The sequence below is a fragment of the Jaculus jaculus genome, chromosome 2 (genome assembly GCF_020740685.1).
Source record: "Jaculus jaculus isolate mJacJac1 chromosome 2, mJacJac1.mat.Y.cur, whole genome shotgun sequence".
NCBI lineage: Eukaryota > Metazoa > Chordata > Mammalia > Rodentia > Dipodidae > Jaculus > Jaculus jaculus.
The window spans coordinates 160,191,149-160,197,148 of record NC_059103.1 but is presented as its reverse complement, the minus strand read 5'-3'; positions in this window follow the sequence as shown (position 1 = coordinate 160,197,148).

The following is a 6,000-nucleotide window of genomic DNA, read 5'->3' as shown; positions in this document are numbered from 1 at the left end:
GTGTTAACATAACATTGAGGTAAAACAGTAAAGGTGTACTGCTGACCTTGCCAGCTGAAAGCAAATTGTTTCTGGTGGTCCTTATGGACAGGTATGGAGAAGAAAGCATTTGCAAGATCAATAGCTGCATACCAAGTACCAGGAGATGTGTTAATCTGCTCAAGAAACCACATCTGACACACAGCTGCAATTGGAGTCACCACCTGATTAAGTTTCCGATAATCTACTGTCATTCTCCAGGATCCATCTCTCTTCTGAACAGGCCGAATAGGTGAGTTAAAGGGAGATGTAGTGAGAACCACAACCCCTACATCCTTCAAGTCTATTATAGTGGTATTAATTTCTGAAATCCCTCCAGGGATGCGATACCATTTTTCATTCATTATTTCCCCCAGTGGTGGGAGCCTCAATGACTTCCGTTTGGCCTTTCCAGCCATAATAGTCCTCACTACAAGTCAGGGGTTCTTCAACTCCTGAGTATATCTACCTCAATTATGCATTCTGGGACTAGGGAAATAACCACAGGGTGAGTTTGGGGACCCACTGGAACCACTGTCAGTCTAACTACATTGCCAAAACTACATTGACCTACCTGACCTCCATAAGCACCTATTTTTATTTATTGATTGATTTATTTAAGAGTGACAGAGAAAGAGGCAGAGAGAAAGGGGGGAGGGAGGATGAGTGCGCCAGGGCCTCCAGCCACTGCAAACAATGGAGTGCACCTAGAGGCAAAGATGGGTGGAACTAAGAAGCACCAGCACCTCCTGCTGATTCCTCAAACAAAGAGGGATTAATTCCCTCAGGCAAGGGTAGGGAGTGTAATACTTCAGGGTGTGGAGGTGGGGATACAACTGCTGCTAAGGGAGGGGAGGTCATAATCTTCATCCAAAACAACTTCTTCAGAATCTGACACTTTGGTGTCCCCAGATTCTTCAGGGTCTCCCCACACATCATCATCCCAAGTCACAGAATCCCACTCTTTTCCAATCAGTGCCCTCACTTTAACTTCTGATAGTCAGTGAGGCTGGGACTTGAGTTTATGTTGCAAGTTAGCCAATCTCACAAGGAGAGTTTGGGTTTGGTTTTTCACAATTTGAGCCCTGTTCTGGCTAGAGAGGAGACTACTCCAAGGCACAATTAGAAAACTTGAGATCATGTATGTGGGTCTTAAGCTTGGAATTTTCCTTTTTGAGCTTGTGCTGTTTCCTCACTAGGTTGTCTGAAGAGGCTAGAAGCAACCAACCAGCCTCATCATTTGTTTTACTTTTCCACAAATATTCAAATGTTTTAAATACAGATCACTAAATTCCTTGCTCTTCACAAGACATGACTCAGGATTACAAAATACATCTATCTCTTGGAGTTCTTTAAATAGGGCATACCATGGATTATTAGTCCCCTCCTCATTTCCAGTAAAAGTGCTCTCCTTATCACCAGTAGGGCCTTTAGTAGCATTGAAGTTGGAAAGCCAATCCCAGATAGCACCAAGCCCACTAGAGAAGTCCATCCTGTTTCTCTAGAACCATCCTGGCACCAAAATCTCTATTAGTTAGGATTCCCTAGAGGAACAGAACTGCTAGAATGAATTATTTTAAAAAAGGAAATTTACTGGATTAGTTTATGGTAGTCCAATAGCATTTTCAGGCCTGAGAATCAAAGAACATGGTAGCTGTTCATTCTGCATGGCCAGACGCCTCAGCAGTCCCAATCTGGCACTGAAGACCTAGAGACTTCTTGAGGAGCCACTAGGTTTCAATCCACGTGGGTCTTCAAATGATACTGGTCTTCAGTCCACACTGGTCTTCAATCTATACTGGAAGGCAGCAAGATCTTCTGCAGCCAAGTAGGAAGAAGAAAGTGGCTCTTTTTACCCAGAGCTTCCTTATATAAAGATCCCCTTGGACAGAGGCTGCCCACTCTTGGGGAAGGACTCACTCTGAGGGAAGGACTTCCTCCTTCAATTAATCCTTCCTGGAAGCAACCTCAGAGACCCACCCAAAGGGATTTCTGTGGATTACTAAACAGATCGAGTTGATAACACCTTAACTATCACACTAGCCAAGTTGAGAATCTAGCCTAGAGAAGAAAAAAAAAAAATTGAAAGTTTTATTTTTTCTAAGTAGATCAAATTTTATTTAAATATTGCTAGTTTTGTGGTGCCATGTCAGTCCATTCCATTAACATATTGCAAAGTGCATAAGCTGTTTTATCTGTTTATAGAGGTTTAGGATAAATAAAATTGTAGTTATCTTTTTTACCTAATCCTCTGCAATGCTTATTTAACAATAAAACCAGGGAAAATGTTAAGATGCCTGGCAGAATGTTTTTGGAAAGTAACCTCCACTTCTCAGTCTAGAGGCTCCAGAATTCCAGTTTCTGCCACCAAATAAGATCATTTCATGACGACACTGATATTATTTTATACTTTTAAATTTTTATTTATTTCAGAGAGAGAGTGAAAGAGGTAGAGAGAGAGAGAGAGAGAGAGAGAGAGAGAAATGACGAGTGCACCAGTGCCTCTCACCACTACAAATGAACTCCAGACACATATGTTACCTTCTGCATCTGGCTTATGTAGGTATTGGGGAATCAAACCTTGGTCCTTAGGCTTTTCAGACAATTGCTTTAACTGCTAAGCCATGTCTCCAACCCATTTTTTATCTTTTTGAGTATTCTTGTCGTTTTGCTTTACATTTTTCTTTTTTAGCTTTAATAAACTAATATTCCCAGTCAATAAAAAGATTTTATAACACAGAATTTCTTTTATATGTGTCATGTGTATATTTACTGGTGTATTGTTTATGGAGTTTCAAAGTCATAAGAGGTACTTAAGACTTTCCTTTTGAACATCCACTACTTTTTTTTCTTTTAAATTTTTTCATTAACAACTTCCATGATTATTAAAAATATCCCATGATAATACCCTCCCTCCCCCCATTTTCCCCTTTGAAACTCCATTCTCCATCATATCCCATCCCCATCTCAATCAGTCTCTATTTTATTTTGATGTCATGATCTTTCCTCCTATTTTGTTGGTCTTGTGTAGGTAGTGTCAGGCACTGTGAGGTCATGGATATCCAGGCCATTTTGTGTTGGGGGGAGCATATTGTAATGAGACCTACCCTTCCTTTGCCTCTTTCATTCTCTTCTGCCACTGCTTCCACAATGGACACTTACCCTTGGAGGTGTGATAGAGACATTTCAGCTCTGAGCACTCCTCTCACTTTTTTCCAGCACCATGATACCTTCTGAGTCAAGGTCACTGCCATCTGAACAGAGAAGGATCTCTACCAAAAGTGAGAGTAGCATTAATATAAGGGTATGAACATTAAGAGAAGTGCTTTACGAGGCAGTTTGATAAGCATAGTATATACATTTAGCCAGACAGCAGCAGATGTTACACCCCTTAGGGCTCATGATAACCCCCGTTTTAAGTTTTCAGTATCAGGGATATATTCCCTCCCATGGAGTATGTCTCCAGTCCAAGTAGAGTGAAGATGGTTTCCACCATGACAGACATGCCCCTATTGCACCTGTTGGCTCATTAGGCCTGGCTGGCCAAATATAAGGCTTGCAGTGTCCACTGTTGAGTATCTTCACTGGTGGTATCTCTTTCTCTCATTGAACTGCATGTAGAATGGCTTCTTCCAGCTTTCTGTCAGCTGGTCTACATGGAGGAGGTTATCAGCTCAGTTCCAGCAGGATTTCTTAGTGGCTTTGCAGCCCAAATATGTGGGGTCTTCAGCAATAGGGTCTTACCATCTATTCCTGGTGGGAAACCAAGGGCCTCAGCAATGGCCTATAATGTTTGGGGGGCATCGGGGACCTCCCTGGCCAAAAGCTCACTGGAAGGTATCCCATCACTGGCACTGAAAATTTTCTAGCAACAATCTACATCTCCTGAGTGTTCTATTGTCCAAAAAATTGGGTTTCCATATGATTTATTTATATTCTCTTAGACTTTGACTAGCCCTCCCTCCACCTTTCCTTTACTCAATCTCTTCCCCTGACTTCATTTTGGGCCTTTTCACCCCCATTAATCTATTCTACTTACATATATACAATACCATCCTATTAAGTATCCCCCTCCCTTCCTTTCTCTTCCCTTTATAACTCTTTTCTACCTTACTGGCCTCTGCTACTGAGTTTTCTTCAACTCACACAGAAGTCCAATCATCTGTAACTAGGATCCACATATGAGAGAGAACATATGACACTTGACTTTCTGGGCCTGGGTCACCTCACTTAGTATAATCTTTTCCAGATCCATCTATTTTCTTGCAAATTTCATTTTTCTTTACCATTGAGTAGAACTCCATTGTGTAAATGTGCCACAACTTCATTATTCCCTCATCAGTTGAGGGACATCTAGGCTGGTTCCATTTCCCAGCTATTATGAATTGAGCAGCAATGTACATGGTTGAGCATGTACTTCTAAGGAAATGAGATGAGTCCTTAGGATACATGCCTAGGAGTGCTATAGCTGGACCATATGGAAGATCAATTTTTAGCTGTCTTAGGAACCTCCACACTAATTTCCACCATGGCTGGACCAAATTGCATTCCCACCAGCAGTGTAGAAGGGTTCCTCTTTTTCCACATCCTCGCCAGCATTTATGGTTGTTTGTTTTCATCATGGTAGCCAATCTGACAGGAGTGAGATGGAATCTCAATGTAGTTTTAATCTGCATTTCCCTGATGACTAGGGATGTAGAACATTTTCTTTAGATGCTTATATGCCATCTATATTTCTTCTTTTGAGAACTCTCTATTTAGTTTCATTGCCCTTTTTTAAAAAAAATATTTTTTGATTCATTTTTATTTATTTTTATTTGAGAGAGAGAAAGAGGTAGATAGATAGAGAGAGAATGGGCACGCCAGGGCTTCCAGCCACTGCAACCGAACTCCAGACGCATGTGCCCCCTTGTGCATCTGGCTAATGTGGGTCCTGGGTAATTGAGCCTCAAACGGGGGTCCTTAGGCTTCACAGTCAAGTGCTTAACCACTAAGCCATCTGTCCAGCCCAATAGCCCATTTTTTAATTGGCTTGTTTGATTTCTTATTATTTAATTTTTGAGTTCTTTTTATATCCTACATATTAACCCTCTATCAGATGTATAGCTGGTAAGGATTTTTTCCCATTCTGTAGGTTGCCTCTTTGCTTTATTCACAATGTTCTTTGCCATACAAAATCTTTGTAATTTCATGAGGTCCAGCAGTTAATCTGTGGCTTTATTGCCTGAGCGATTGGGGTTATATTCAGAATGATTTTGCCAAGACCAATATGTTGAAGGGTTTCCCCTACTTTTTCCTCTAGCACTTTCAGACTTTCAGGTCGGATGTTAAGGTCTTTAATCCATTTGGACTTAATTCTTGTGCATGGATGGAGAGAAGAATCTATTTTCATTCTTCTACAGATAAATATCCAATTTTCCCAGCACCTTTTGCTGAAGAGGCTGTCTTTTCTCCAATGAGAATTTTTTGCCATTTTTATTGAATATCAGGTGACTATAGCTACATGGACTTACGTCTGGGTCCTCTATTCTGTTCCATTCATCTACATGTCTGCTTTTGTGCCAGTTCCAGGCTGGTTTTATTACTGTGGCTCTGTAGTATAGGTTAAAATCAGGTATGGTGATACCACCTGCCTTATTTTTGTTGCTCAGTATTATTTTAGATATTCAAGAATTTTTTGTGATTCCAAAGAAATTTTTGGATTTGTTTTATTTCCATGAAGAATGCCATTGGAATTTTGATGGGGATTGCATTAAATGTGTAGATTGCTTTTGGTAAGATGGTCATTTTCACTAAATTGATTCTTCCGATCCAGGAACAAGGGGTGTCTTTCTATTTCTTAGTGTCTTCTGCACTTTCTCACTTGATTGCTTTAAAGTTTTCATTATAGAGATCCTTCACTTCCTTGGTTAGGTTTATTCCAAGGTACTTTCTTCTTCTTCTTCTTTTTTTTTTTTGAAGCAGTTGTGAATGGGAGTGATT